This window comes from Callionymus lyra, chromosome 7 (genome assembly GCF_982586985.1).
Source record: "Callionymus lyra chromosome 7, fCalLyr1.hap1.1, whole genome shotgun sequence".
Lineage (NCBI taxonomy): Eukaryota > Metazoa > Chordata > Actinopteri > Syngnathiformes > Callionymidae > Callionymus > Callionymus lyra.
In genome coordinates, this window is record NC_141824.1 from 18719857 (window position 1) to 18746335 (window position 26479).

At 37.6% G+C, this 26479-nt stretch overlaps 1 protein-coding gene across 1 annotated transcript in view; it reads left to right on the plus strand.

The window, feature by feature from the left end:
* The window catches only part of LOC148075292 (leucine-rich repeat and fibronectin type III domain-containing protein 1-like protein), a 238486-nt gene that overhangs the window by 19369 nt on the left and 192638 nt on the right, over positions 1-26479 (plus strand). The window contains exon 2 of the mRNA XM_087795959.1: positions 12203-12246. The gene's annotated coding sequence lies outside the window, so the exon portion shown is untranslated. The remainder of the gene's footprint in view (positions 1-12202; positions 12247-26479) is intronic.

Sequence of the window (26479 nt, forward strand, 5' to 3'; positions counted from 1 at the left end):
AACGAGACTCAACATGGATCCTCATTAGTCAAGCGTTCTGTCGGATTTAGGGTAGTCAAGAATTCTCAAGCTGATTTTTAGCAATTTAAACATATGACAATACCACAACGTGTATTTAGTTTTAGGGCTTTTTTCTTTTTTTAAATGTCATTTTTGTGATTTCCTTTTCCTTTTAAACCATTTTTTAATGGCATAATTACATAATTGTAATAATTGTAATAACTATGATTATTTCCTTCTTTTGGTTTGACGTCAACAGTCACAAAATGAAACGTGGCCCCTGAGTTAATGTAATGGCCCTCCCCCGCATTAGACTTTTATTTTGAAAAGCCATCATCTTGCCTTTCTATTCTTCTCTAAAGAGCAATTTTACAGTGTCTACCTTATTAATGGATCTACGTTCTACTACAATATTTACAGTTAAATAAATAAAAAAGGTAATTTTGTTATTGTAACAGTTTGTTTTCATGTCTTAACAAGAATGATCTTTCTCGCCTGCAGTTGATTCAGAACTCTGCAGCGAGAATTCCGACCTGCTCTAGTAGAAGAACTCACATTTCTACGATCCTTAAAACTCTTCACTGGCTTCCAGTTTCTTTCAGGATCACCATTAAAATTCTGGTTCTTACTTTCAGATCTATTCAACGTCAGGCTCCTCCTTACATCAGTGATCTGATCCAGACTTACACCCCAGCTCGGGCTCTTAGGTCTGTGGATCAGAATCTACTTATGGTTCCTCGCACACGGTTCAGGACCAGAGGAGAGAAATCTTTTCAGGCTGTTGCTCCTAAACTTTGGAACGATCTTCCTCTCTCTTTGCGCTTGATGGATCTACTGACTCCTTTAAGAAACATCTTAAGACGTTTCTATTTGTTCAGGCTTTTCCTTGATTTTCTGGAACTCCTGTTGTGTTATCAGTTTTATCTTGACCTTTAAAGTATATACTTTATTGAATATTGTTTTGATTGTTTAAGCGCTTTGTGACCCTGGTCTGGAAAAGCGCTATATAAATGGAAATTACTTACTTACTTACTTACTATTAATTGGATAAGAATGAGAAACGGGTGGATTAACGTGGTCTCCTTCCTGTTTTCAAAATAAAAGTCGGATAGCATCGTAGCACGCAGACCATCGCTGAACACGTCTGTCCTTGACTGGCGAACAAGATCCCAAGACACTTGGATAAAAAAACCCTTTTCATTGAGAACCAGGGGCCCAGATTTAAAGAAAAAAAAACCAACTCCCTTAGTTTCTATTCATCCTCACTTACAGTCAAACTTCCAACATGGAAGAGCTGGAGGGGACGTCCTCGTCACTCTGGAGTCTCCACTCCCTGGGACGGTCTTCCGGAGACAAGAGTGTTTAACGCTCTCCCTCTTTATTACGAGACGGTCCTCACGGAGCCGGGGCAGGAGGGGGGTCTTCGCTCTAACGACTATTGTCTGAGTCTCCCACCGACGCCTCCTCCATCGCCGCCGCTCGCCGTCATTATAGCCTGATTCCTCGGCTGCACTCCACACGGCCTCTGATGAGAGTATTGCACGTACAGACACATGCACACACACACACACACATGCACACACACACCACGAGTGTAGTAATTGCAGCTCAGTACTCGAGCGGGCTGGAGAATATTCAAACGTGTCCACTGATGTTAATGAGCAGGAAGCTTTATTCAAATAGGGAACTCACAAAGAGACGGTTATATGCTGGATGAAGGAGGACACACACACACACACACACACACACACACACACACACACACACTTTCACACACACACACACTCACATGCAGATGGTTCCTTGCAATACAGGTTTCAGTGTGGAAGTACAGGAAGTGATGTCGTAGCATCAATATCATCGATAGAAGGAGAAGGGTCTGAACTTTTTTTTCTTTTTTAAATTTTATTTTAACCCATGTGTTAGGGTCAAGGTGACCCGAAGGCCCGTAAAAAAAACCTCGACTGCTGCTTATGTATTTATGAGAGCCGGGGAGGTCGTTCACCTTGACCCAGAAGCAACACAAGGGATACCACAAACACATTTGTATTCTGGCCTTTCGGGTCACCTTGACCCTGAAGAAGGGTCAAACATTTCTAAAACAAATTTAAAAAAGGGGGATTATTTGAAGACAATGTCTCATAAACTTTACAATTCAGGCGATTTAATAAAATAAAATAATATAATGACATGTGATGCTAATAGTGATAACAACTCCCTCCCCGCACTTCTGTACTGCTGTAGTGTGTAAGTAAGTAAGTAAGTAATATTTATTTATATAGCGCTTTTCGAGACCAGGGTCACAAAGTGCTTAGACAATCAAAACAATACTCAAAAAAGTACATACTTTAAAGATCAAGATAATACTGAGAACAACACAGGAGTTCGAGAAATTCAGTGTGCACATGTACTCATGGTATTTGTTGTTGATTAATTTATTTTATTTACTTTACTACTGCGTTTTATTTTATGATTTCTATTTTATTTTATCCATCAATATTTGTATTATTATACCTATGTATAATAGTTTTGTTATTATTATTTTTAATATGTGTACTGTGTGTTAAAATACAATGTGTGTATTTTTATTTTGTGAACTTATGTGAACTATATATATATATATATATATATATAAGGTGTATAAAAAGGTTTATTAACTAGTAATGGTCTGATAAAGCTTCATGAAGCAGTGTCATTATTGTCAGAGTCCACTAGATGGCGGTCTCTGCACTATTTTCCTTTTGTTTTGAACAACTGTTCTAATGAAACATCATTTTTAAACTGATGGCGCCACCTACTGACCTCTAAACAACATGACACTGTTTCATGAAGCTTCATCAGACCGTCACTAGTAATAAACGCTACATTTATATAATCCTGACTGTTTATTAAGTTACATATGGTCTTACACACAATACACACACCCACAAAGAGATTAGTATTTCTGAGAAGGAATTGTTTACTTGAAAGTTTTGATCGGAAGCAGCAGCAGCAGCAGCAGCAGCAGCTGACTAATCCCAGTTTAGAGCAGACCAGAATAATCATTCTTTGTCTGTTTTGTCAATGTGATGCCTGTGGGTCGGCTTTTGTCTGTGTCTTTGCCTGTGTGTGTGTGTGTGTGTGTGTGTGTGTGTGTGCATCGCACTGGAATATTTCTTTATCATTTTTCTATTTTACTTTTTTCATGAAATACTTCAACAGAATGAACCTACTCTATCCTCCATTTCCAAAACAATCTTCTTTGAGGCCTGAGGTTTTATTTCGACTAAACACCTCAGAACGGGACGTCAATAAAGTTCAGCTGTTGTTGTTGTTGCCGTGGTAACTTGGCGGACAGATGTGTCTTTCTAACATCTGTCTCTGCCCGGTGATCCGAGACCGAACGATCCCGAGGAACAAACGCACGAGGACGGGCGTCCAGATGCGTTCAAGAGCGCGAGTGAAGTGACCCGAGCGAGTGTGTGACGCGTGCAGCCCTTGAGTCGTCGCCGGTGGATCGATCCGGCTTGTTAGCGCCTTCATCTCTGCCCCGATGACCTCTTAGATTGGCGACCTTCCCTGTTCTCTAAAGGGGGTCGGGAGGTCGAATCCACTCTTGAGCATGTGACCAAATATCGGGGAACCTTCGACCTTCTTCTAGCACGCGTCGATCCAGATGATCACTATTTCCACGGGTGACCTCCAGACCGTCGGTCACATGATCTGACACGACATTAGCATTGATTGAGAGAATGTAGTGAACTGGTACTACATCTTTAATGGTACAAGGTCCCAGTAACCAGAGAGTAGTGATGGGATCGACAGTTCTTTTGAGTGTACTGAATCACTAGAATCAGTTCATTAAAATGCTTTGTTCAAAAGATTCGTTCAGTTCATTCGTTCACCAAATCACTAACTCTGTGCTTATGGAGCTCTGACTGCAAATTCTCCTACTTCCCGAACGATTCGTTCTTTCGAATGAATCGTTCGCGAACAACACAACACTACCAGAGAGCAAATATGAATCTTTAGTTAGTTAGTGATGGTTTGACGAAGCTTCGTGAAGCAGTGTCATTATCGTCAGAGTCCACTAGATGGCGGTCTCTGCACTATTTTCCTTTGTTTTGAACAACTGTTCTAATGAAACATCATTTTTAAACTGATGGCGCCACCTACTGACCTCTAAACAACACGACACTGTTTCATGAAGCTTCATGAAGCAGTGTCATTATTGCCAGAGTCCACTAGATGGCGGTCTCTGCACTATTTTCCTTTGTTTTGAACAACTGTTCAAATAAAACATCATTTTAAAGCAACATGACACTGCTTCATGAAGCTTCATCAGACCATCACTAATTGTTGCGCCTCGGCTACATTAGCAGATTTCACATGATATACATACGGAGACGAGTCGCTCTTGGCTCCAACACACACAAAAACTTCTTGTAAATATTGCAGTTGAACGTGTGCGTCAGGACCTCGGTAAAACTCCACTTCAAGACTTTTTGTTGAAGTGTTTTGACAAGACTGCCGTGTGTGCAAGTGTTTCTAAGAAAGAAGCAGATGCAGGAACATTTTACCATTTGTCGTTTTTTTTTCGACAACTGTTTGTGTGTTTGTTGAAATGTTTTCATTTATTTATGGTCCATTGTCGTCTAGGAATAATGAATCGTTAAATTTTCAGGAACAAACTGTACCGTGTGTGTGTGTGTGTGTGTGTGTGTGTGTACTGCATATATATGTGTGTGTGTGTGTATGTGTGTGTGTGTGTGTGTGCTGCATATGTGTGTGTTCGAGCATCTGCGCTTGACCCTGAATAATCTGAAAACTCCACACACATTCATATTCAGAGAAAAGAATGAGGCGTACTATTTTCACAGTAAGCTGCAGCTGAGCACTCTCTCTATTTCACGCACACACACACACGCGCACGTACACACACACACACACACACGCTCACACACACACACACACTGAAAGCTTAGGCATCACTGCAGAGAGTCGTGATTCACTCAGACCGACGTTCTTTTGGGCAGTAAAGTGAAAACACAAAGAGAGTTGGAGTGAAATTCAGAGAAGTGACGAACTTCTGTCATATGTGAGCTTCAAGAACACACAACAGGGAAGTACAGAGAGAAGATGTTTTTGTGTAGATGATTATATGCATACCTACATAAAAGATTATTGTAGAAATAACTATAATAAATTATTAGAAATATAAATTAATTTCAATTTTCATTCATATTTTCAGTTTCTCTCTAAATTGAGAAAAATAAATAATGAATGTAGCAGAAAATGTTAAGGAAAAACAATATAATACACATAAAACATTGCAATTTTGTGGGAAAAGATTAATAAATATTTATAAAAGAAGAAGAAAAACCGTAGATGGAAAATGTATAAATAAAGTTATAGTATAGTAAAAAAAAAGACCAGGGTGAAAAACGTCAAAGATTAAATAAATATAAAAGAAAATAAAAAAATGTAAATGATAAAATATGGAATAATGCTTTAATTAATAAAAATAAACAATAAATATTATTATCAAATGGTCTGATGAACTGTTATGAAAAGAAAAATCCTGAAAATAATTACAATATTCAATAGAATAGGGAAATATTATTGAATTCAATGTTTAAAAGGAATAATGTTTATTAATATTACAACATATTTTCAGGTGAAAATGTTTATTCAAGCTGGAGAACATAGATTAGCACAAAAACCCAAATATAATTCATTAAAGATCCAATTTAAAAGAATCTAATTTAACATGAAAAGTGAAGAAATAAATAAATTGTTACTTAAAAAATAAATGTAACAAAGATATATAGCGACAAAGAAACTGACAGAAACAAATCTAATGATATTATAATATTATTATTTTGTGTATTATAAAAGTTTTGTAGGTAAAGTCGCAAAAACACCTGAATTTAAAAGCTAAACGAGTGGCAGTTTAAACGGGAACAATAATCATCCTCACAATGAAACTGAAAATATCTGTCCTCGTTGGAATCCTTAGAAGCGCGTGGGTTATTTTTGTTCGCCACTACTTTCATGTCTGCATTAGTGTGATCACAGCCATCGCTGACGGCGTCGCGTCACAATTATGTAAATTCTGGCTCAGTCAACGTTCTCGGGCGCTTGGATCGTCTCACTTCACGACGTTTGTCCTCGTTTCTCATCTTCTGAAGCTTCAAATGACGAGACCGTTCCTGTCAGACGCTTGTTTACATCGTATTCACGTTCTCTTTATCTCTGCTTTCTGTGATTATTGCAAACATGACCTACTCCTGCACAGCTGTGACACCAGGAGGATCCCTGAGTCTGAGGCTGTCGTTCTCACTCGTCATCCAAACTCTTTTGACTTCATGACGTTTAGAGAAATCTTTGACAGGATTTTATCAGATCCTATCAAATATGCCGTCCGTCCGTCCGTCCGTCCATCCGTCCATCCGTCCATCCGTCCATCCGTCCATCCGTCCATCCGTCCATCCGTCCATCCGTCCATCCATCCATCCATCCATCCATCCATCCATCCATCCATCCATCCATCCATCCATCCATCCATCCATCCATCCATCCATCCATCCATCCATCCATCATCTATTCATCTATTCATCCATCCATCCATCCAATCAACCATCATCTATCCATCTATCTAGCATCTGCCCATTTATTCATCCATCCATCCATCCATCCATGCATCCAATCGTCTGTCCGTCGGTCCAATCAACCATCATCTATTCATCCATTTATCCATCCATCCTCCCATCCCTCCATCCATCCAATCAACCATCATCTATCTATCTAGCATCTGCCCATTTATTCATCCATTCATCCACTTATCCATCCATCCATCCATCCAATCGTCCGTCCGTCCAATCAACCATCATCTATTCATCAATTTTTCCATCCATCCTCCCATCCCTCCATCCATCCAATCAACCATCTATCCATCTATCTAGCATCTGCCCATTTATTCATCCATCCATCCATTCATCCATTTATCCATTCATCCACTATCTATTTATCCAACAATCCAACCATCCATCCTTACACAATCACACATCCAGTGTATCCTGAGTTAATCTGCTGGTCTGAGCTGATCCTCATTACAAATTATATAATAATTGGTCTTTTTCACTTATAAGAAATGTCTTAAATGTAGACGGTTCCGACTGGTCTCTATGAAGGTCAGATTTTTGGGGAACTCGAGCAGAGACTTGTGTCCCTCAAACGCCTTCTGTAATCACTTCATGGACTCTAACTGACCTTCGCCGTCGCTGTTAATGGAAGCCAAACGAATAAAGTTTCCACATCTGCAAGCCTCGACAGCGATTTAAACTTCCCGTCAGATTAATCTTCCATCTCCAAACTTACTACTGTCAATCCTTCTTCAGCTTTCTCTTATTTTTGTCCTTCCTTATCGCTCTCCTCCATCCTTCCACACCCTTAAGCCGTCATCACTTTCTCCGCGGAAAAATAAGGAGGACTTAAAATAACTTTAGTCTGGCTAGTTATGAGTCGCAAGAAGCTCCTAAAATAGATTAGAGGAACCTCTTATCCTGTCTTTCGGTTTAAAGACTCATTTTTGCAACTTTTTGTGAAGTAGCAGCTCCGATCTGAGTCTCTGATGGTTGATGGAGCTCATAATCAATATGCTTTGATAAGGTGTTAAAATGTATTTTATTGTACTTTAAATAATATTTTTTCAAAATTCTAAGATTTTTAAATTCCTTAATTAAAGTTTTATTCTTATTGTATACTATGTATTAGTAGTTTGTTATTATTTTGTGTAAAAAGAAGTGATTGACTAATGTTTTCACGTCATTTTCGTTCAGCTGTATGACATCAAGTATTTTGTTGATGCACCAGAGTAAACAGAAGTTGTCTGCTCTGCTGGTGACGGTCCAAGTATACTTCACACTTCACAGCTTACTTTGAAACTTTTGCTCCGCCTGTGCGACCTCCGACCTCTTCAAAACAGCTCATTAAAGTTTCTCTTCCTCCACGTCCTAATTACCAGCAAAACACACGCTCGACCCGACTTTTCTACGGACCAGCATTTCTTTAAAAAGGTTCAGATCTAAAAATATTCAGATTCCACCAGGTAGTCTTGCAAACTAAAAAACATAATATTTTGTTGGCATGTTTTGGGCAGAAAGGTCAACAGTTTGCTTCAGTTTCTGTAGTGTTTATTAGTGTAATATCTTCCAGCTGTTTGTTGGTGACTTTAAAACTTTCTAGCAGACTAAGATGCCTTTACTAATGTATATTTATCAAACTGTCTTCAGTAGGAAGTTTCATTGTCATATTGTATTTTTTATTTTATTATTAAAGGTTATCTTATGTATCTCTGTGTATATGTTCTTTCAACAAAAACAAATAACTTTCCCTTATCATCACTTATACTTGGAAGTCTCTCTACAATTAATGTCATAAAAACAAATAAATAAAGTTCTTTTAGCTAAACATTAATATTAAATTCAACAGAACAACACACTCCTTTATGAAGCTAACGACAATTTTACAAATTCCTTTTGGGACCAAATCCGAGCTCATAAACACATGTAAACTAGTGACGGTCTGATGAAGCTTCATGAAGCATTGTCATGTTGTTCAGAGGTCAGTAGGTGGCGCCATCAGTTTAAAAATGATGTGATGTTTCATTAAAACATTTGTTACAAACAAAGGAAAATAGTGCAGAGACCGCCATCTAGTGGACTCTGAAAATGATGACACTGCTTCATGAAGCTTCCGACACTTACTCTTTTAACTCGTATTTTATTTAAAATGTTGAAAACAACTGTTATACGGGAAACAAGTGATTGTATTTTATTTATTTTCATCCTTTCATCCTTTCATCTGTAGAGTTCACTCTTAAGACTCTCAACAACGAGAGATTTTTCATTTCACTTAATATCTTTGACTCACTAATACGGCCAGAGGGATTGTTGTAGTTGCATGCATTTCTTTGGGTAAACAGTAGTGTGTGTGTCTGTGCCAGTGTGTGTGTGTGTGTGTGTGTCTGTGCCAGTGTGTGCGTGTGCAGCACATGTAGGCCAGAGGCAGAGGCCGGATCACATCGGGCTGGCAGAGCAGAGCAACGATCAGAAGGAGAAGTTCAACTCTAATCCAAATTCAGCGACAAACGCACAAACACACACTTCCTTGCACACACACACACTCGCACACAACGTTGGAGTGCATTACATCACACACACTTGAACGAATGGAAGCTCACTCACAAAAAAAAATGTATTCAGACACAACACTCTAGAAAAAGTGGTGGGAGGCATGTGTGTTATTTTGTGTGTACGTGGGTCTCTCTGTGTGTGTGTGTGTGTGGGGGTGTGTGTGTGTGTGTGTGTGTGTGTGTGTGTGTGTGTGTGTGTGTGTGTGTGTGTGTGTGTGTGTGTGTGTGTGTGTGTGTGTGTGTGTGTGTGTGTGTGTGTGTGTGTGTGTGTGTGTGTGTGTGTGTGTGTGTGTGTGTGTGTGTGTGTGTGTGTGTGTGTGTGTGTGTGTGTGTGTGTGTGTGCAGAGGCTGTGTAGGAAGTCTTGGACAATTTCATGTTAGATGGACTTCTGAATCATTCATGAAGAGAAGTGGGCCTTATCCACATAAAACAACACGCACACACCCACAAAAAAAAACACAATTATTGTCTAATAAACACACACACACACACACACACACACAAATATTAAGTTTCTGACTCAGATACGCAAGATAATTACAAATTCAATCGCACAAGTGCTTGTCCATCTTGGGATGCTCAGTCAGGACAGCCACCTACACACACACACACACACACATAAACACACGCATGGATGCTTCCAAATAACACCTGAGTCATGCATCACTTCCTCCGTGTCACACACACACAAACACACACCAGGTTGTTCATATAGTGAAGCTCAGTGGAGGCAAACAAACCAACCTGCCTTGACACACACCACTAACCCTGTCTGCCCCAGTGCACACCGCACACCCTAACCCATGCACACACAATGACACACACACCTTAAAAGAATATCTGAAATGGAGAAATGGACTTTTCGTGTCACGGAGGAAGTGGGAGGATGAGAAACGTTGCTATAAGAGATGTGTGTATTTGTGTTTAAGTGTCTTACCGAAGTGCACATCTGTGCTGTGTTACCTCCCCCTCTATATATTTGTGTGTGCACCCCCTTTTTTTTGCAATCGTGTTGTTCTTCAATGACTCTCAAAAAGATTCTCGGTATAAATTTGTGCGTCACAAGCGCCTAAGTGGATTAAAGGATACATTTCTTGTGTGTCACACTGGCTTGCATTAGTGTTTGAATAGTCTTGTGTTCGTGCGAATAATGTTCTGACGTGTCGGAACGGAAGACGACTCAACAGGAAATGGAATAATCATCCACGGCTCAGGAGTTCAGAGGGTCGAGGTGGGATTAGTCGTGCTCGTAAATAAATGCACAACTATCACCAGAAGGGAAACGTTTGTGATTCACCGGAAGAGTCATAATTATAAAAGGGGGTCGATGAGGGATTAGTGTGTGTTTCTCTACGAGATGTGTGCAGTCCGTGGGTTTTACTTGCCACCATCAGCTTCTTGTTCTAATGATAAGAGTCTGCCGAGTCAGCGCTTGTGTTTGTTTACCTATTTACCGGAGAATGAAAAAAGGTTTCCTCAGCATAAAAAAAAAGAAAAAAAAAGGTCGTTGTTAGCCACGAGGAAACTGACAACAAACTTTACAGCATCGTTCACGATTGCAAAGTTGCACTTCTGGTCCTTCTGAGAGGAATAAAAAAAAGTAACGCAGTGTTTAGCTTTTTTAGTTTTGGTTGAAAACACTTGTATCATCACCTCCATTTGACTTATTAGCTTAAATAGGATTATTCAATTATTAATTCTCCAAAAGTCTACTTTAAAATCATATTTTGTGGTATATAAGTGAGGACGCATCATAAACCTGTCGTGTTTGACAATGAAATATATACATCATAACCAAAAATATCATGTTTTATACGATCAATTTCTCTAAAATAATTCATTCAAATGTTATAGTATGTTATTTGGCATCTTCCTTGATTGTCTGGAACTCCTGTTGTGTTATCAGTTTTATCTTGACCTTTAATTATATACTTTATTGAATGTTGTTTTGATTGTTTAAGCGCTTTGTGACCCTGGTCTGGAAAAGCGCTATACAAATAAAAATTACTTGCTTACTTACTTGCTTAAATTTTCCATTTTAAACGATCTTAAACCTATTAACCGAGTGAAAATATCAATCTGTAAAGTTTGTTTTAAATAATAAATACCTTTTGCACCAAATAATAATATTAAAAAACATGCATTTTAACCCTTGTGTTATTTAAGGGTCAAGGTGACCCGAAGGCCTGAAAACAAATATGTTCTTGTTATCCCTTGTGTTGTTTCTGGATCAAGCTGAAAGACAATAAAAGGGATAGCACAAATACTTTTCAATGAGGGTTGAAAAGTATAGAGTATGGCCGTGATAATAAAGGATTACAAGGAAGATGCAGCTAATTCGATGCTTTTAGTTTGAAACCTAAACGTTTTGTTTCCTAATTTACATGAACTTGAGATAGTCAAGTGTGCTGTGTGGTGTAAAAATGGCTCAAATTGTATGACCTTCATACTCAAAGTGTAAAGCTTGGCTTTCATAGCGAAAGGCTATAGGGAAAAGATACGCTAGCTCTTGTTAAGCTAACAGCTAACACTTAGATTACAGGTTGAAAGCAGAATTTATCCCAAAAATACATTACATAGGTTTAAAGTTGAACAAAGACAAACTTAAATGTTCAAATAAACACACACACACAGACACACCGCACACACACACACGAATATTCTGGGACTTAAAGAGCCGCTAGCGAGCTATAGAAGATATCTGCTACTTCAAAGCAGAGAAGTTTAAGAGCCGGATCGGTCCGGTTTCATCCACGCTCGGAAGGCGCTTTATAATCTACACGGTCTGAAGGGATTCCCTCGACAGGAAGCTACAAGAGATTAGAGGAAATGAATCACTGATATGAATACGTTTGATTCTCGCGGATGATTAATGGGGAAGAAAAACAAGCGGTTTTTTATGACGACTGAAGGAATCCTAGCTGGTCATAATGTTATCAGTTCTTCATAATTCTTCATGTTGTCGTTAAAGTTGCAATAACATTTTTTAAAAACGGTTCATCCAATCATGTCTTCTTGTGTTACAGGTTGAAAAAAAACGGCGGTGGTTGCCATGACGACCGACGGAAAGGTGAGTGGTGAAGCAGGTGTGTTGAAGGGTGGAGAGAGACTTGACCCGTGTGTGACGGTGGAGGATAATGGAGGCGAGATGACGACGTGTGTGTGTGTGTGTGTGTGTGTGTGTGTGTGTGTGTGTGTGTGTGTGTGTGTGTGTGTGTGTGTGTGTGTGTGTGTGTGTGTGTGTGTGTGTGTGTGTGTGTGTGTGTGTGTGTGTGTGTGTGTGTGTGTGTGTGTGTGTGTGTGTGTGTGTGTGTGTGTGTGTGTGTGTGTGTGTGTGTGTGTGTGTGTGTGTGTGTGTGTGTGTGTGTGTGTGTGTGTGTGTGTGTGTGTGTGTGTGTGTGTGAACGACGGCTGCCATTAATGGATTGCATGTCGGATAATTGACCTGGTGCGCGAACAGACGAGCTCTTGTCGGTGATTACTGGTGCATTATGGGATGGATACGCAGAGCGGATCGATGGTAGAACAGAGAGTGCTTTAACACACTCGTGCCGACACAACCTGAGATGGTACACACATGATGCCATCGTGTTAAAAAAAGATCACACAGGATTATTGAAAATCATCACACCTAGAATCATGAACGCACAAATAAATCTGTAACGCAATCACACACAGCAATACAATCGCAAACAAATGAATTAAGAGGCATGCAGACACAATCTTACACACTGATTAAACTCTACACCTGAGCTCAATCACACTATAAACAACATTTAAGAACAAGTACAATTACACACATATGGAATCATGAAAAGAAACAAACTAAAAAGAATACACACATTCAAAAAACACTGTCACACATTAACACACACACACATTTATAAAAGACCTTTAAAACACACACAGTTAGAATAATATACAAAAAATACTTTGACCCAAAAAACACACACTTTGACAAAACATGAAGACACTTTCACAAACATGTGCAGAGGAGTGACTAGTACACAAACGTATACACCTGTATACACACCACAACTACATGCACACACACCCATTTAACACCACACATGCACACAATCCCACACGCACACTCATGCCTATACGAAAAATTAACACACACTAAAAATCACATGCACAGACAAAGACATTTACATAGTATTAGAAACAATAAGACACTAAAAAGAAACAAATACTGTAACACTATAACAAATAAAAAACACTCAAAAAACGCATATGCACATGCATACAATCCACATACATTCTTACACGTATAATAAAAATGAAACACACACATAGACACACATCTATACCAACCACACCTTTAAAAAACACGCATACACAAAACAACAAACACACACATGTAGTAACGGAATAAATAAAAACACACTAAAATCACTAAACAGACAAACATTAAAACTAAAAACAAACACAAATAGAATAGTAGTAAGTACACAATTATACTGTGACACAGACACATACTTTGACAAAAACATCAAGACACTTTCATAAACATAACAACACATTAACACACATATTAGAAACACAAAGACACTAAAAATAAACAAACACTGTAAACAAAAACACACAAAAAACACGCATACAATCCACATACATTCTTACACGTATAATAAAAATGAAACACACACATAGACACACATGTCTACCAACCACACCTTCAAAACACACGCATACACAAAACCACAAACAAACACACACAAACATGTAGTAACCGTATAAATAAAAAAACACTATAAATCACATCTACAGGTAAATACGATGACTAACAAATTATAAACAGGGATACACAAATTCAAAAACACTTTTAGACACAAAGAAAAACACACACATTTAGATAGCAAACTCACACAAAACACAGCATAAACATTCCATTGCACAGAAACACGTACACACACACACTAATCTGCCCTGCAGACAAATGTCGCTCCATAAACGGTCTGAATAATATGTGTCTGTAGATCAGATAAGGCTGGACGTTATCAGGGGGGAGGGTGAGGGAAGGGTGAGAGATGAGTGAGGGGTATCTGATGAACCAGCTTCATTTGTTGTTGCAGAATAAAAGGTCTTTCTTCGTGCTGTTTATCAATCCAGCGCCGCACAATCTCCTGTGTGGAAATTTGATTCCGCCGTGGAGAGACCAACGTCCAGCTTTATTCGCGAAGCTTTAACGGACACGTCTGTCCAACGGTTTTGTTGCATCAAAAACACAAGATAAACCCCATTTAAAATGTTACTAAAACAAAATAACACACCAATAATCATTCAAGAATTTCTTTCTGAATCCGGAAAAATGGTTGCGTACAAAAAAACAAAACACAAATTGGAAAAAAAAAAAGAATCTACAAAATATAATTCAACATTTTAACAAGGTTATAGAAGAGTGGACAGAAAAAAAACACTCGCAAATTAAAAATTAGACAGAATTTAGTTGCTTTGTGGTTAAAGTTCAAACTTCAATCAAAAACTAAACAAAACAAATAAAATGTATTCAAATGTGATTAAAACCTGAAGCTCAAACCTTGACTTTATAAATAAACGGTTCTTGTCAGAAGCAGAAATAAATATTCCTTTTTGTTACTCTTTGTTTTTGTTGTGTTTCCTCATCCTCAGATTAGAAGATTTAGAACAAATCAGTCTCTATTTGTGTCTTTTTTTTATTGTCATGAAATGAGGTTCAATCGTTCAAGGCCGGGCGTGAGTCGACCATCGGCTGCTGCTGGGATTTAAATGGATTTCTTTGAGCGCTCGGACTGTGCAGCTTCTGCTGCGTTATCGTGCTGACGCGTCCTGATGGGATGATGCGCAGCAGGTGATTACAGTTCATTGTTTATCAGCTTCTGTCCAGACGTGTCGGGGCTGGAAGGGCCATGTGGCGAGAGCAGCTTGTGTTTCGCTGTGAAGTGACTCGGTGGATTTATTTAAGACGATCAAGACGTGAAGCTCAAGTGGATACAATTATTTGTAAATTCTAAATTAGCTACAACAGTTTTTTAACTGCTATTTAATAACAAACTGGAAAATTTGCATTTTCACATTTCACACAGAATTAGTAGTAGAAGAAGTTGTAGAATTAATTAGTAGTAAACCTATAAATTGAATTAGTAGTGAAACTACAAGTAGAAGTAGCAGTAGTAGTATAATTAGTAGAAGTAGTTGTATAATTAGTAGGATAAGTAGTAGTAGTAGAAGTAGAAGCAGTAGTAGTAGTAGAATGAGTAGAAGTAGTAGTAGAAGAAGTGGTAGTAGTAGTAATAGAATTAGTAGAAGTGGTAGTAGAATTAGTAGTGGAAGTAGTAGAAGTAAAAGTAGAATTAGTAGTAGAATAAGTTGTATAATTCATTAGTAGTAAACCTATATATTGAATTAGTAGTGAAAGTAGAAGTCGAAGTAGCAGTATTAGTAGAAGTAGTAGTAGAATTAATAGGATAAGTAGTAGTAGTAGAAGTAGAAGCAGTAGTAGTAGTAGAATTACTAGAAGTAGTATTATAATTAGGAGAATAATAAGTAGTATAATTAGTAGTAGAAGTACAAGTAGTGTTAGAGTTATTAGTAAAACTATATTAACAGTTCGTAGTAGAAGTAGTAGTAGAATTAGTAGAAGTATCAGTAGGATTAGTAATATAAGAAGTTTAAGTAGTAGAATGAGTAGTAAAACTATATGAAGAATTAGCCGTAGAATTAGAAGTAGTAGAAGTAGTAGTAGGATTAGTAAAAAAAAGAAGTATAAGTAGTAGAATTAGAAGTAAAAGTAGTAGTATTAGTAGAAGTAAGTTGATTAAAGTGTTTTTAAAGTTGAATGAAGTTCTAGGTGTCTGTAGATTAATTTACTGGAAGGTCAAAGGTCATATGAATGGGGAAAGAATGGTAGAAAAAGAGGCATAGAAGAAAGAGTTGAAGGGATAAAAGAAAGCTATAACAAGGCCCACATTTCGGGAACAAGCCGAACTGATAAAAGTTTGAATGGTTAAAATCGGATAACATTTGAAAGAGGAAATGCAGTACAGAGTTTAGGTCAGAAGAAGTAAACAAAAACATGTGAAGAGAAAAACTGGATCTCAATTATATTTTTTATTTTGTGTGAGAAAATATTCAAATAAAAGTAAAAGAAAGTCGTGAAACAATAACAACTATTTAATCTATTGTTAACATCTATTGGTTAGTGATTCATTATCGAGTTTATGTTTGTCATCACTAAATATTTATTAAAAACTTAATTTACTTACCAATAAAAGTCATGAAAAGGAAGATGTTATCATTTTACAGTATTTAAATCTAAATTGCAACACATTCATTCATCCAATCATTTCCTTCTTCTTTATTTGTTTGCGTATAGTTTAATTTGTTTAAACTGCTAAAATAGTGTGTATTTAGATCATTTGGGGAAAAAGCTGAGGTATAATATGATCATTAATTTATTGATAAATTACTTAAAAACTGAATTAGATGCCATTTTAATAAATCGAATTAAGAAAATGATTACTAAAGATTGCAGCATATTGAAACGTATTAAACCATCCGTGGGTTTGTCGTCACCATCTTCAGTTCCAACTCTATTTGTCTTTCACCGTGAATGAAACCTTCACGGCTACTTCTGTCCCTTATCCCGTGAAGAGCTCTTGACTCATAAATCCCAAGGTCCGCTGAGCACCAGAGGCGACGTGCACCTCTGGCGGATGAAAAAAAAGTCGTTGAGCACGAAGCTTGGAGACAGACTGTCCGGGGTCCTTGAACGCCCCCATTAACGACGCAGCCGCGAAGAAAGCAACAATTAATTTGCTGTTGGGATGCGCAGTGGGACCGCGGGGCGGCCGTTAAACAGGAAGCAGACGGATTATATGATGCTTCATTCCGATGATCCATAACAAGCGCGGCCCGGGCGGCACAAGAGTGTTTATTCTGAGTTTACGACGTTTGCGGAAGATCTGGGACGTGCAGTTTCGGCTCACCGAGGATACGCTTTAGTTTGACTTAAGACTGTATCTTTTGAACATTTTCCAAACCTGAGCTGATAGTGATACCTTCACGTTGATACTGGTTACTGAACGAAATCTTACAAGATCAATTCTAACAAAAATAAATTTACATTTAAGTGATTGTTCACCCAAAGTTCAAATTCTCACCCTCATGTCGACTAAGGGTTGGGATAATTAACATAATAATGTGTTCCTTTTTAGAGTTATAGAAAAAAAAGTTTGTTAATTTTAATGTAGTGACTGGAGCTCAGTTCATCTTCGTCCAAAAAGACACTTAAAAACTTACAAATACCTCCATACTGCTCGTCTGTAACGTCCACCTTGTATTGAAGCCTTGACAAGAGGAATTGTTGCAATAAAATTAAACCAAGTCTGTATTTTAAGGTAGTTTTAGAAACTCGCTAGATAAATATTTATGAAGTGAGATCGAGTGCATAGATCCCACATATCCGTGGCCTCAACATAAAGGATTTTTCCGAAATAACCAAATAAGTCTTTATATTGTAGGTTTGTTTTTAGCTGAAGTTATCAGTCTCACAGTTCCTGCCTGTCTTTCTGTCTTTCTTGCATTGAATCACAATACAAGTGTCAGTGTGCAATATTTATGAAGTCAGAACCGGTGCATAAGTCCCACATACGCGTAACATGAGATATGTACTCGTACTATTAACTTGCATTGACGTAACTACATATTCATACTCGTAATCCAGAAGGTATGCATGCGTAATTGAAGACTTGTATTCATAAAAACTAAAAAAACAAGCGTTGACTATATTTTCTTAATGTACGAGTACAAGTTACTAAAGACGACCTCTTTTGAAGTAGGGCTGTTCATCTCATGCTACGAGTGTGTGTAATATATGCACCTAGTTGAGCAGTGATTGAGGTGCAAAACAAATCTGTGACTCACATCTGCAGACTACGAGTCTCCAACTATGCAGGCCTACCTTCTATATTACGAGTATGAATATGTAGTTACTTCAATTCAAGTTAATGGTACGAGTAGACATCTCATGTTACGGATATGTGGGACTTATGCACCCATTCTGACTTCATATATATTTATCTAGCTAGCCTAGCAGCTTCCGCCAAAAACAACTTTAAAATACAGACTTGTTTAATTTTTTTGCAACAATTCCCCTCGTTTTTAAGTGTCTTTTTGGATGAGGACAACTGAGCTCCAGTTGCTACATCAAAATGAACAAACATTTATATCTAAGGAACAGATTACTCTGAAAATAATCCCAACTCTTAAATTTTTCAGCTTTGCTACATTTCCACTCCAAGCTGTTTTCTTAAACAACCAATAGTGAACAACAAAATAGTAAAAAAAACAACAAATCATTTCCACTACAATAGAACACTTGCTAACAACACTTTGTCACTCATTAGTTGGTCTTAAGAAAAGTCCACACATGATCAAGTTTTTATCAGACGTACAAACAGAAAACTGGCACCAAAAACATTTAAACCCTGATTCTGAGACAAATAAAGCAAGAGATATATTGCATTAAATATAGGTTTATAAACTTTTTATTTCAGTGTTGCATCAGTGATTTGTGAGCAAACCCTTCGTTACTGAAATGGTGCAGGTGGCCCGTGTTTGTTGTGGTTATTTGGCTCGAGAATTGTTCAAAATTAGCTTTTTTCCAACCAGAATGATTTTCTGACTTTGGCACAAGAGACAAAAAAAGCTCTTGTGTTATACTTTGTTGTGGTTCACACAGAGGCGAAATATGGCGCACAGCCCCTTGTGGCCGCCTGCGTTTTTATACAAGTATTGTGTGTTATTTTCATTACTGGCTTTGACGCAGAAGCACAACAACTTTGGTTCTGTCTGTCTCTCTTCCCCTTCTACTTCAAGTTAGTATTCCTAAGACGTTACAGATGTGTTCGTAACAAAGCGAATATACCTGGAAAATAATAAACAAATGTCAAAACGTATCCGGAACACCCTCTTTAAGTGACTTGCCTCGAGGCAAGATCCTTCCCTCTGTCCCGATAGAACATCATAGGTCATCAAGTATTGAACCTACATAAAAATAAGTTCAACTTCTACTGTACAGTAGTTCTTGGTAGTGATCGAAAATCTTCAACACTGTTCCTGATACTTTTTTCGATACAAAGTTAGTACCCGAGTTTGATATTTCCGCTTTTGTAAATTTCAAATTAATCCGATGTTTACTGCATTTGTCAATTATGAATGCAATTAATGCAAAAAATCACACATTATCACGTTTTACCGAAACCTGACACCAAAAGAAGAAGCGACTGGATCTATAGAAGCATTTCGTGAACCAAAGTTCGATACCCTGCTGCCTATACTTCGCAGATGTCACCGTGAAGTTCTGATTGGTTCGAATTGATGCTGAATATTTCATTTTATTTAACAAAAGAAGTTTCTCTATCTCTATATACCTTAGGTTTTGTGTGAGCCCACTTTTGAAGTGACGAACGACATTTAAAAGTCATGGTGTGAAAGGTTATGTCAGTCAAAGAGACGCTAATCCTACTCCTCAAACCGTAGCTTATCAATCCTACCTATGACACCGATTGTATTAAAGAAAGGTCAGCCAGGGACACAGAAAACACATCTATACTTGTATACGACTAAAAAGAAAGTAGGATCTCAAAATGATACTTTAGACATTCCTTTGCCAGTTTTGCGAGATTATTTGCTTCATTGTCTTTTGTTGAGTTTTTGTCAACATTTGTTCCAGTATGGCTACCAGTGCTAAGTTGCTAACAAAATTTTTTGTCTACGGGATAGTTTGGAGAAAATGATCGACTGTTAGTTGACACGTTTGACTTATAAATATATAAAGCCAAGGTCGTGGGTTCGAGTCCCACCATCGTTGTTTTTATATGAGGAAACCTCCATCAAATGATGTTGGCACGTCAGCTAGCAGGCTAGTGACACTCTTAGGTATGAAGTCAATGAGTTCAATTTCTATTAAGAAAGTAAGTAAGTAATATTTATTTATATAGCGCTTTTCCAGACCAGGGTCACAAAGCGCTTAAACAAACAAAACAATACTCAAAAAAGTATATACACTTTAAAGATCAGGATAATACTGAGAACAACACAGGAGTTCCAGAAAATCAAGGAAAAGCCTGAACAAATAGAAACGTCTTAAGATGTTTCTTAAAGGAGTCAGTAGATCCATCAAGTGCAAAGAGAGAGGAAGATTGTTCCAAAGCTTAGAACAGCCAGAAAAGATTTCTCTCCTCTGGTCCTGAGTCGTGTGCGTGGAACCATAAGTAGATTCTGATCCACAGACCTCAGAGCCCGAGCTGGGGTGTAAGGCTGGATCAGATCACTGATGTAAGGAGGAGTCTGACCATGAATAGCTCTGAAAGTAAGAACCACAATTTTAAAGTTGATCCTGAAAGAAACTGGAAGCCAGTGAAGAGTTTTAAGGATCGGAGAAATGTGAGTTCTTCTACTTGAGCGGGTTAGAATTCTCGCTGCAGAGTTTTGTATCAACTGCAGGCGAGACAACTATTAAGGTAGCCTGCCCTTTAGCAAGATCGATCACATTCAATTCTTGTCAAATAAAACTGAGGCAGGGTCTACTTTCGCGGACATCCTGCTTATCTCACTCACTCCCTTGGAATCGCACATCAGACGAGCGCTGGTGCGCTTTCGCCAAAATTCGATACCGTCCCTGAAAGGCCTCCTTTTCCCTCAGCAAATCACTTGGCCCATGTTTTGGCAGTCCTTTTTTTTCTGAGAACTTCAAACCTTCAAATATTCTTCTTTCATGAGGTATTTGATGGTGCTCCAAAGAGACCATCCCTGGTGCTGTTTCCTTGAACACGTTCCAGTGGATTTACTTAGAGTCCTTCGAGTTTTTGTTTTGCTCTTTGAAGTTCGTTAAGATGGCAGCGGTCCTTGAATGCACCGCGCCTTCGATCCGGTACATGTTGCTGGGGGAGTGAAGAGTGGTCGGCAGTGGAGAGAGAACTCGGTTTCTGATGATCGAACCTGACCTAAGCTGTGGAGCTGGTATTTCCACGTTCAAATTCGGGAATATGCACCGTGAGATTATGACTAAGAAATGGTTCAACATTTACAGAGTCATGAGGTTATGATTAAGTTGTTACTTTTTACTATTTTTTTAAACCATCTGCAGAAGTGGAGTGCATCCTCTCGTCCTCAGTCATCGACAGGAATTCGGAGGATTTCATTGTTCCTTTAGCCTTTTTTGTAATTGTCAAAATGGTTTCAATTTAAACAAACGTTATTTAAATATGAACCATAAAAGAACTATGATATAAGTACAACTTTAATTTAATGCAGAAAAGACTTAAGACTTTATTTTATTGTCATTGCACAAAAAACACAGCAGAGAGATGTGTATAAAAAGTATAAATATAAATAAGTTAAAAATTGTGCAATATAGTATAAACAGAATAATAAATAACATACATAGTGCATATCATAATTAATGTATATAAAGTATAAATAAAATAAAATATAAAAAAGACCCTTATTTAAGTTTAGAGTGGAGTTTTCCGACCAAACTTCAGAATAAAAGAGAAAAGTTTTATCCCAACTTTCACTAAGGGCATCAGAACAGAGATAAAAAACATATTGTATGTACTGCGTCCAGAAAAGCCTTTCACTAAAACATATCTGGACACTGAATACACATCTTTTTAAAACCATACTATTCCCGAACGTGGTTACTTTTGAACAAAATAAAAAAAATTATAACGAGAAGTTATAAAACTCTTTGTTATTTCTGGCCTTCTACTGATATTATAGTAAATGTTAACGGACAATGGAAAGATCTTTAAATCTTTGTGGACATCAGGCGATAACTATGGTGTGTATTAGCGATACGATCATTGTATCACGATACAGGGTCAAAAGTACGACATATTGTTAGGTTTTTTTTAAAATAATATTATTGTGGTCAAATTTCATACCATAGTTAACACACATGCTTACTGAATTTGAATTAAGTGATCTATACTTGTAGTTCAAATGATAAGAAATACAAGTTTTCAGTGAACAGATGTGAAAACCCAACTCTCCTGACTAACTCACATGTTTCAAATGTCTTCTTCTCCAAGATGCAGTAAGTCCCTGATCATGACCATGTTTTGAACTTATTACTTTATAAAGTTCTCCCCCGTCTGAAATCTCGGCGAATGAGAGGTTACGAGAGCGGATTCCATTATGACGTAATGATGGCTTCACTCCTCCTCCAGCCAGCTGAAATCCCACCCTACTTTGTCTATACAACAAGTCCCTTGGAGGTGGAATCTCACTGGATTGATGATGCGTGATGACAAAGTCAGATATTTGACCAATCACAATAGATTGGGCGGGGCTTAAACACACTTTCTAATGTAAATATTTCAATGAAAATAGAGTTTAGTACAAACAGACACATACTGATGATACAATAGAGTCCAACATCTGTTTAAGACACTCTTAAATCCACACATTTGTTGACCTTTAATTATAAAAATCGATCAATTGCTGACTAAAGCGTCAGTTCACCAACGATTGCACCGAACTAAAGGGTCGAGTCAAGGCGTAGATGCTCTGCTCTGAATCTCTCCCAGTGGAACAAGCTGTCAGGTGGGAAGTTTCAATTACTCTTGATGCTTCTTTGTGGTTAACCTTGAATTGAGGGACGGATGAGCTCAGTGTTTTGAACTTCCGTGCTACAACGGCGGCCCCTAAAGTCTTCCGAGCCGCTTGGGTTTGATCCTCGGAAAGAGTTTCAATCCAGGTTCTCCACCTGCAGCTTGTTGCCAGGCGACGTCGCTTTACACCGTCTCTTGCTCGTCTCTTTGCTCTGCAGCTACAAACACCGACTGGAAGGAGTCTAAATCTCCTGGGCGGCTAAGATTAGCTCGCCGTCTTGCCGTGTGATTCCTAACTTTGCGGCTCTTTATCCCGTCGGCTCGCACCTTCAGTTCCCGGAGCCCGACTCTGTCGGAGTGGAGCAGAGTCGAGCTCGTCATACTGACTCCGACGCCAATTATCCTGCTGAAGGTTTTTTTCCTCCTGTTGTCTCGCTCCCTCGCTCCGTCCTGGAGAGTGCGTCTCCATTACTGTCCCCCCTCGTCAGCTCCAGTCCCCGCAGACCCTCTGCTCCACTTCCTGCTGGATGCGAGCAGCAAAGAACAGCTGATGACATTCATAGACGAGTCTTTCCGAAGCTTCTATCTGTGGCTCCATGTGGAAAAAGGGAGATGGGAAATTCTTCTGTAACGTTGAACCAAAAAAACAAACATGTTATATTTAAAAAAAACAACAATATTTTTTAGTGATTTCTCAAGTTCATTCAGCTATTATTTGTTTAATTATGACTTATATTATTATTTTTTACTACTACGTGTTAATATATTTTAATCCAACCCCTTATATACTTACATTTTCTTAAGATGATTTGGTTTATTTTCATCATAATGATTTATATATTGATACTTTAATTTCTGGGGGATTATTTAATATTTATATTGTGCATTATATTTGTTATCTCATGAATATATTGCTATCTTTGCAAATGAAAATTCTCTACATCGTATTTAATCTCTTTTCCTAGTATTTCTGCAGCTTTTTTTAAACTTTTGAAAAATAGATTTCACTAAATCGTGTATATTCGATGTATGGTTGATGGTAAAGGATTGACAATATAAATGGCTGAATTGTTTACATATTGGTGTATTTTAGATTTGTTAGAAAGCAAGAAAAACATGCATAAAACAGTCCAACACCCCTCAGTACACACACAAAACACACACACAAAAATAACCAGCACTCAGCAGCAAAAATACAAAACAATAATAATGAGATGATTTAATCAACCACTACCCAATTATTGTTATATTCTTTTTCTTTCCGTTCATTATAACCTCCATGAAAAGAGTTTCATTTAAAAGTTTCTTCTTTGTTCCGACACTGAAAGGTGCAGTTTTTTTGTTATTAAAACCATTCCGCACATAGTTGGCTAAATTCAATTTTAAAGTTGTTGTGAGCCACCCTGGATGTCTGTCCTTGAAACAGGAGGTTTATCTCTCCACAAAAGTGCAGAACAAATATGAAAAACTTCTTTGCAAAATGTTTTTTTGTTGGGGATGTGGATGGATAAAACAAATTGTTTTGTAATAATTCATGTCTGATGTTTATTGAACAAGTTGGAACATTTACAATACATTTTTCATTTCGTTAATTCTATTCTTAATCATGTCCCACAAGGTCCTGTGACTACTAATGGTCTGATGAAGCTTCATGAAGCAGTGTCATTATCTTCAGAGTCCACTAGATGGCGGTGTCTGCACTATTTTCCTTTGTTTTGAACAACTGTTCTGATGAAACATCAGATCATTTTTTAACTGATGGTGCCATCTACTGACCTCTTAAAAACATGACAGTGCTTCATGAAGCTTCATCAGCGGAATTTTCTACATCTTATATAAATAAATTAGTTGTTTGTAAAGATACATTTTGCTAATGATTCAAATAGATCTGTCTATCGTTGTAAAGTGTCTAATAAACAATTCTTTAACAGAAAAAAGGAATATTCTCGTCCATGCTTAGAAAACCATATCAAATTTAGATACATGATTATTAGACATCGGAGCAAAAATAGAAGTTTCTGCGGCCTTATAAATACTTTGAAGACTGAATGCTTGATTAACTATCAATGTAGAAAAAAAGTGGATATAAAAGGAGGTATGATTGGTAATAGATGAATGAATGACTTTACAAGATGGTATAAACCAGGGGTCACCAACACAGTGCCCGCGGGCATCAGGTCGCCCTCCAGAATTTTCTTAAAATAGCATAACTCCACCACCATCTTATTGTTTAAATTATTTTCTAATGACACTTGCGTTCATATGTATATGAAAATGACAAGATCTTTAAAATAAAATATTTTAAAATATTTGTATAATACATGAAAGTTTAGATAATTTAGTTGAACTATAACCTATTCTAGTTCAAAGGTGAGTGCGGGATCAGCAATGATGGGGAGCTGAATGTATGGAGTGAGATTACTGCCACCGGTTAGAGCGAGTGTGTCTTAGTTGTGGTAGACTTAAAACGTTTTTTTTTTTGCGCAAAAACACCCTAAGAGGAGCTCAACCAGTCAAACAAACACGCACTCAAACAGTCATACAAGTGTGTTCAAAATGTCATACTCACCCGCTCGACAGCCAATCAGAGACCTGCTGCCTGAAGCCTTTTGCTGCCATTGGCTGGACTCCTCCACCAATCACAGGGAGCTACCTGAGAGAAGAAGGCGGGTCTTGCTGCAACTCATCTTATACTAGTTTATGAAAAGAAATTAAAATGTTTGTTTTAAATAGTTTATTAAAATGGCACAAGAAAACAAACCTATCAATACACAGCCTCAAGTATATATATATATATATATATATATATTATATTTCTCAAAGTTTTGTTCATATAGTGAGGTGTTACCAAAACATTAAATTTTGTTAAGTTGTTTAAATATTAAATATAAATATAATAATAATAATAATCTCTATTTATATAGCGCCTTTCTAGTACAGGGTCACAAATAGCGCAAATTGCTGCACATGCTACGTTAAAATGTCTATATATGCTTAAATGTAAGTCTACTAAAGGACAGTTCACTGAAAATAACATTGTTATTTTCCGGACATTGTTTTAATCACTTCATGAAATGTGACATATAAGTTTGTAAAAATGGTCGGTCATTAGTTCAAAATGTGATGTATTTAAAAATATGTAAGTGGATTTTTCTTAAACATTAAATAATTGACAACATTTTCAAACAAGGTGCAATACATAGTTAATGATTTGTTAAAAAAAAAGATTTTTCCTATGAAATGTTGTGAATTTAGATTGGGAAAATGGTGTTTCATTGAATGTCTATATTGAATGAGAGTCTTCACATTAATCAGTATAATTAATCATTAATAATAATATATAACTAAAGGCAAACTGAGCAAATTTGTTATTTGAGAAGAGTGGATCAAACCGGGTGCCCTATGACTCAGTACCCATGAAGTAGCCCTCAGGTTCCAAAAGGTTGGTGACCCCTGGTTTAAAGTGATGTTCTGTTTGTCTCTGGGATGTTCCCTTTCCATTCACTTCTGCCTCATGACAGTGAATACCTTCACTGTCACATGCCCACACACACACACACACACACACACACACACACACACACACACACACACACACACACACACCTACACACCTACACACCTACACAAACAGACGCACAAACAAAGATAGCGATCTACTTCCTCCAGCTCTAGTTAGCGTTGCTGCAGGTACGCGTCAGATCC